The 6998-nt window shown below is 36.3% G+C and overlaps 1 non-coding gene across 1 annotated transcript; it reads right to left on the reverse strand.

Annotated features, from left to right (window-relative positions):
• Positions 1-6533: 6533 nt before the first annotated feature.
• On the reverse strand, positions 6534-6638 carry LOC119256400 (U6 spliceosomal RNA). The gene has a single exon (XR_005127740.1). It is a non-coding gene; the product is annotated as a U6 spliceosomal RNA (small nuclear RNA).
• Positions 6639-6998: the final 360 nt, after the last annotated feature.

The raw sequence follows: 6998 nt of genomic DNA on the forward strand, positions 1-6998 counted from the left end.
TTGTGACTTGGGTTAGGCAAATATTTCTTCAGACCAAAAGCATGAATTATAAGGAAAAAAAGCTTAATTAGACCTCAACTAAAGTAAAATTGCTACTCTTTGAAAATTATTGTAAGGAAAGTTGAAAAGGCAAGTCACTAAATGGGGGAAATAATTGTAAATACATATTTAATAAAATGTATATTGTAAAGAATAAATTTGAAAAAAACCACAACCCAATAATTCAATTTTAAAATGTAAAAAAGATCTGTTTTCACAAAGAAGATATAAGAATATAATAGCCACATGAAAACTTTTTGATACCATTAGTCATGAAAAAAATACAAATTAAAACTAAAGTGAGTTACAATATCACATTCACTAGATGGGTTAAAATTAAACAGATTGACATTACCAAGTGCTGACAAGGATCTAGAGTAACTGTAAATCCTCTACCTTGTTTAGTTACTAGTGAGATTATAAAATGGTACAATCACTTGGAAAACATATTGGTAGTTTCTAATAAATAACTATTTGTATATTGCACAACCCAGGAATTCAACTCCTAGGTATTTATCCAAAGGAAACAAAAACATATACCCATACAAAAGTGATGAAAACATATAGCCACACAAACACCTGTATGTAAATGCTCATGCCAGCTTTATTTATGGTAGAAAAAAGCCAGAAGAACCCAGATGACTACCAGTGGAGGAGTAGATTAAAAATTATGGTTCATTTACACAATGAAATATTATCCAATAATACAAAGGAATTGCAGATAGACAATTTTAAAAACATTAGGATGATTAAAGGCAGACACAGCATATGTGATTCCATTTATATGACTTCATGAATGATACATAATTTTAGGGTCGGACATAGCAGTTGTTACCTGTGGTTAGGAGTGATGACAGAATGATTGCAAGCAAGCATGACAGAACTTTTAGAGTTGCTAGAAAAATTCTATCTTGATTGTGGTAGTGGTTACACATCAAACTATGTATTACACAAATGTGTATTCTATGTGGGTTGTCACACTGTAGCATATTGTTAATTTACAAATTAGTTGCATGGGCTCCTAATGTTTGAGAAGTTCAGAGCAGAGAGGAAACACTGTGACCCCAGGAGAAAAGAGGATTTCATTCTAGAAAATGAACTTGAGTTCTCCTCTTAGGAATGTGAAAGATTCAGAAAGCAAAAGCAGGAGAGAGAAGTCATTCCACCTCTTCTTCCTCAAAATATTTTTTTCTGCCTTTGATACTTCTACAAATGTGGGCCTGTCACTCCCCTGCTGATGAATCTTTAGTTGTTATTCATTACTGAGTATCTGCTCAGTCAAATTCCACAGCATCACATGCAAAGTGCCCATGACCTGGCTCCATCCAATTTGGGTTCATTTCCTACATGCTCCCTTTGTCTCCTGAATTCATGGCAAGTGAACATTCCCAGTCAGGAGCTATCCTCAGACCATGGTCAAAGCAGCAGTGTGCCAGCCTTCAGGGTGTGGAGTTTGGGAAGGCAGACAGGCAAAAATGCCATTTCAGAATTCTTGCTAGAGAGCAAGATTATTTGCTTGACAAGAATCACAAGGGCATTCAAAGGGGACAATGGATTCTACTACTTGGACCTCTGAAGGTGTTTGTGAGTCACAGCCTTATGGGCAGAAACCTCTCTAATGAAAGGACACTGGAGGGGATGTGGGGACCTCTGAGCTCAGAGATGAGCCCTGAAACTTCTAGTCCAGGTCAGCATACAATAAATGGTCAAACCCAAAGCAAGAAGCAGCAGAATATCGTAGCGAAGAGCACAATCTTCAAGTTTCAGAACTATGCCTTTCTACCTTACTGGCTATACTACTTTGAACAAGTAGCCAACCTTTCAAAGCTTTCATTTTCCTATATGTATGAGATAAAATGTGACAATGCATATAAAAGTATTAACACAATGATGACACATATAGGCCCTGAGCAAATGGTATCTGTAAAAGCTAAGAAGGAAATGAAGAAATTTAAGTCTTTTTTTACTCCAGTGAGAGCATTTGAGAGGTGAAGTGTCCCTAAATCTGCATGAGAAGAGCAGATGAATGCAGTATTCAGATGAGTTAAAGAGTACATCTATCCTGATAAGGCTGAAAACCATGGGCAAGGAACACTGGCTACAAACATTGGATGAATCAATTTGACTCTTTTTATCTTAGGTTTCTTACCTATAAATCTGGACTTGATGATATTTTACAAACCTTCCAGATTTCACATGTTATGACTCCATAAATGGGATGGATTGTTGAATTATGACAAAACTCTTTCATTTTCTATGACCTTACACAAGAATGATGCCCTCAGATGATCTGACATTTTGCAGCTCTAACTTGCCTCATTAATTCAAGATTGAAGCAATAACAGATGGGATTGACAGTGGAATTGAAATTGAAATTAGCACATAAATTATATAGCAAACTATTAATTTGGTATAGAAAACCCATGATTGTTCACAAAGTTTGGTATAATTGTTTTGTTGGGGAAAGTCTTTTGTTTTGTTAAAGGTGCCTGAATCAGTTTGGCTTAAAACAGTTCCTCTCTGTGAATTCAAATTAATTGAAAAGTTTTCAATAATTATTAAAGACTTCATTGAAGTCTTATACACAGAGCAGGAATTCATTATTCTTTCCTTTTTTTTTTTCATTTTCATTCCATGCAATTTCCCAGTCTAGTAACACTGGAATCGCTAGGATATTTTAGCTTTATGAGTCCTGCCACTTTGCTGAGTTCTTTTGTAAAAGGAGGAGGAGTCCCAGCAATGTGCAGAAGTGACCAATATCCTCTTCTCAGGATTCAGCTGGGGTCTGCAACCCATCACAACTTCCCAGTCTGGTCAACTTCCCTAAACTTTGTAAGAATCATCTGTGGAGGCCTAGAACTCACAGTTATGGTTTTACTCCTTAAGGGATCAATCAGTTGCCTTTAGATGTTTCTTAGACAAAACATTTCTCAACGTAGTTCTCTAAAAACCAAGAGAGTTTACCTAAAGCTTGGAACATTGCAAATAAAATCTAATATATGAAGAAATTTCAAAACCCATGATTTCTTGTTTTCAAGAACATCTGCTATAATTAAAGACTCAAAATCAGAAAGAAAAACATCCTGAAGTTCCTTGAGGCTGAAGCTTCATCACTGTGTTCACAGAAAATTGGCTGAGGAAAGTCTTTCATAGGTATCGGGGCATGTGTCACAAAACACTAGTGGATATAATATAATGATATAGTTACAGCTTTATGCTATTAAGTTGCTAGTAAGGCATAATGATGTATATTAATGGTAGAGAGAGGCATAGAACAAGCCTGACCTTAAGAAAATAATTCCAAATAACCCACCCATCAGTGGTATACAAAACAGAATATAGCCTGTAGGCAGAAGGAAATTTTAGGAAAGAAAAATATCTTCTGGATCAAGTAAAATGACCAAAACTCCCCCCCCCCCCCAAGCAACAAAATTCCCCAGCTTGTCTGTATTTTATGTAAGCACAATGGAAAGAAATGCAACCTTCCAAAAAGGAGTGCTTACTCTGAGTTTTGAGCACTTGCAGGCACAAAGACTAAGGATTATGTAAATATTATTGCCAGGAACCTGAAATGTAAAAACAACAGCCCATCAAAAAATGAAAAACTGAACACTGATAGGTTTCACAGAACAGAATCAGCAGGAAGGGAAGCAGTAACATGGGGTATGGATGTCAATCCATTCTCTTTCCCCACTGTGCAGAAATATGTGGAGCTTTGCACCCATGCATTGAGCGATATTTTTAATCATGTCAATTGTTTGTGACTATGTTAGTAACTAACAGGATGTTCAGAGACCTCATCAGGAACAAGAACAGGTACTTCTGGAAATGTAACTCGAGGAACTTCTATAATTTGTGACAGGAATTCTTGAATAAGCCTCTCAGAGCTTTTGTGTGTGGGTGAGACACCCCTATGACCATGACTAAAAATGTTCTTCTCTTATTTTGCAAAATGACATATGTAGAACCAGAGATAAATTGTGTGGTTAACAGAGAAGATAGCAACAGTGATTTCTTTCTCTACCTTCGTGTTTTGACTCTAAAAAAATATTCAACAAATAATTTTAAAATATCTGTTTGAATTTGAACCAAAATCTGTCTGAGATAATCATGTGTCTCTTTCTAGCCGACGTAAACATGAAAACAGTTCTTAGTTCAGACTTAGATTGGGTCACATGCAACAAAAACATCATCATCTTCATAAGGATCCATTGTTAAAGATTCCCTAGGGGTGCTGTTATAGATCCTTTCCAGTCTGGCCAGGATTGAAGTCTGCTTGGTTAGTGGGGTCAATGTTCTTGCACTCCAAAAGAGCCAAAGTAGATAAAACAAACATTTTGTAGAGTAGTTCCTTTGAATAACTTAGTTTCCATTTGTGTTTCATTGACTCTTCCACTTACCTTTTTCTCAAAACATCAAACACACTATGTAACTGGTTGCATTTATCAGAATTCCTTTAAAAAAGTATTCCATACATATCTTAATAATGCCTCACCTAGAAGAGTCAAATATCTGATGACCAATCTATCCCATCTGTTTGCAAAATCTACTTGAAAACAGAAGTCTGTAATTTTTTCTTTCTACAAAAGTGGAGGTTTTACTAAATATATTGCTATGGACCTATATGGTGTATGTATGTGTGTGTATGTCAGTTTATATGTAGGATTTCATCCCTACCCCATACAGGATATTTAGATGAATAGCCTGAACAATTAAAAATAGCACAATAATTTAATTACACTTAATTTGATAGTGTATTTCAAGTTAATTAAATCTTCGTAGTCCATCCCTTTGTATAAAAGCAACAAGACACATGCTTCCTCTCAGCATCCCACCTTGATAGGCTTCCTGATTTCTCAGTGCCATACATCCAAGATGACCAGAGTGTGGCCATTTCTATGATCTCTTCTTCAGATAAGTTTTGAGGTTCTAGCAACGCTCATGTGAGACTAACACAAAAGCTCTGAGAGGAAAAAAGGCAAATTTTAGCCCAAAATGTGACAACAGTGATTGCTGAGATGATCCATAGAATCAAGAGTAGGGACAATAGAAGTATATACACTGTTTTCCACAAGGGACATATAGGGACTAAATCCTTTTCTTGTCCCATTCTTGTGATCAATGGATTCAATCTTAGACACTCGCTTTCTCTACCCCTAAATTACATTACTTGGCTGTCAAATCATCTCCAGTTTACTCTTCTTAATGGGAGATAGTTAATTCAATTTCACTCACTTAAAGGATTTCTGAAAAAATAGAACAATAATTCTGATTTCTGTTCATATAACAAAAAGAGTTCATTAAATTAGATACCCCCCAAAAGAAAAACAGCTTACACCCTTGTGATGTGAGGAAGCAGGAAAATAGTGAGTTCTATGCTTTATTGCTTTGCTCTGCTGCCTCAGATGAATATTTCTTTTAAGGGAGTTTCAAGTCTTAGGTTGAATGGGAAATTTAATAATCCCTTGGAAGGACACAAATTATAGTGACTGAAGACAATAGTTTGAAATTTGACTAAAGGGATTCAAATCCAATTACCACCACTCCTAATTGTTTGACCTTGAACATTCACTTAACCCTAAATTCCTCACCTCTAAATGTGGGTAATTTTAATATCTTCCTCTTAAAGTTAATATCAGAATTAAATAAAATATTCCATATAAGATATTTAACATAGTATTGTACACATAGAATAAACTCAATATACATTAGCTACTTTTATTGTTTTCAAGCTGGCAATGTGTTATTTTTGACACAGGTTCCAGCTTGTGATTCAAAGGCTTTGCTGTCTCCCCTTCCAAGTCAGTCACCCCCCAATTCTTAAAATGGATTTTCAAACTTTAGTGGATTTAGAAAATGGAAAAACAGAGTCACAGAATGATATCTGGATCCCATGATGCTGTGCAAACAAGGAGTTTGTGCCACAAAGAGGTACCAAAGAAAATCAAGCCAATGGTTAGAGACTGGAGCATCTCTTCACAGTCATATTCAGGCCATAAGGCCAAAAGCTTCCATGGGAGTGGGGACTGCCCTGTTTCTGTGAAGTGTCTGTTCCTTTGTTTCCTCATTTTTACCTAACCTCAAGTCAAAACTTCCTCTGTCCCTCAAAAATGAAACCCAAATGTCAGAATGTCATTTAATTTTCAGAGGAATAGGTGCTAGTTTGGAGGAAATTTATAATGACAAGGAGCAAACACTCTTTGGAATATGATCTTTTTGTTATAGGTAAGGGAATATGCCATCAAATGACAGGATTTGCTTCTTTAGAAGAAGCAAGCATTGCCTCTGTAGTGATAAAGCACACAGGATTAAGGAAATTATACCATAAAGTTGCCACAAAGACTGAATTAGTGAACAGTGAACCACTGCTCCTAGGTCAATACTAGGTTAGATTCCCATGGGCCTCTGATCCATTTTCATCAACCCATTAATAGATAAACTTATTCTTATATGTGCATTTCTGTTTAGAGACTTCCTTTAAAAAAACACACACACAACATATGGAATAATTCACACATTTCATGTCATCCTTATGTAGGGACCATGCTAATTTTCTCTATATAGTTCCAATTTTAGTGCATGTGTTGCTGAAGAAATATATTCTGTTGAGTCATTAATATTGAACTCATGGCTAACAGCATTATATGTCATGTGTGAACAATGCTTATCTAACACATATATTTTCTTTTTTAAAAAAAGATTTTATTTATTTTTATGTAGACTAACTGGAGTGTAGGCCAGAGGTGTGAAGGGTGAGAGGATTCACCTGAAATAGAGTGGGGAGCAGAGCAGGCAGATCTACTGAAATACACTGCTGAGTGGAGCAGGAGAGAGATAGGAATGGCCTGCTGTGGCATATGTGGGTTAGTATCTTGGTTGGGGCTCGAACTTGTGCTGCAGTGGCTGTGGATAACTTCACAGTGCTGAGACTTAACCCCTTGCACCACCAGGGAGGCCTG

The sequence above is a fragment of the Talpa occidentalis genome, unplaced genomic scaffold, assembly GCF_014898055.3.
Source record: "Talpa occidentalis isolate TD23 unplaced genomic scaffold, MPIMG_talOcc4v2.1 talOcc4.3, whole genome shotgun sequence".
In the NCBI taxonomy this organism is placed as follows: Eukaryota; Metazoa; Chordata; class Mammalia; order Eulipotyphla; family Talpidae; genus Talpa; species Talpa occidentalis.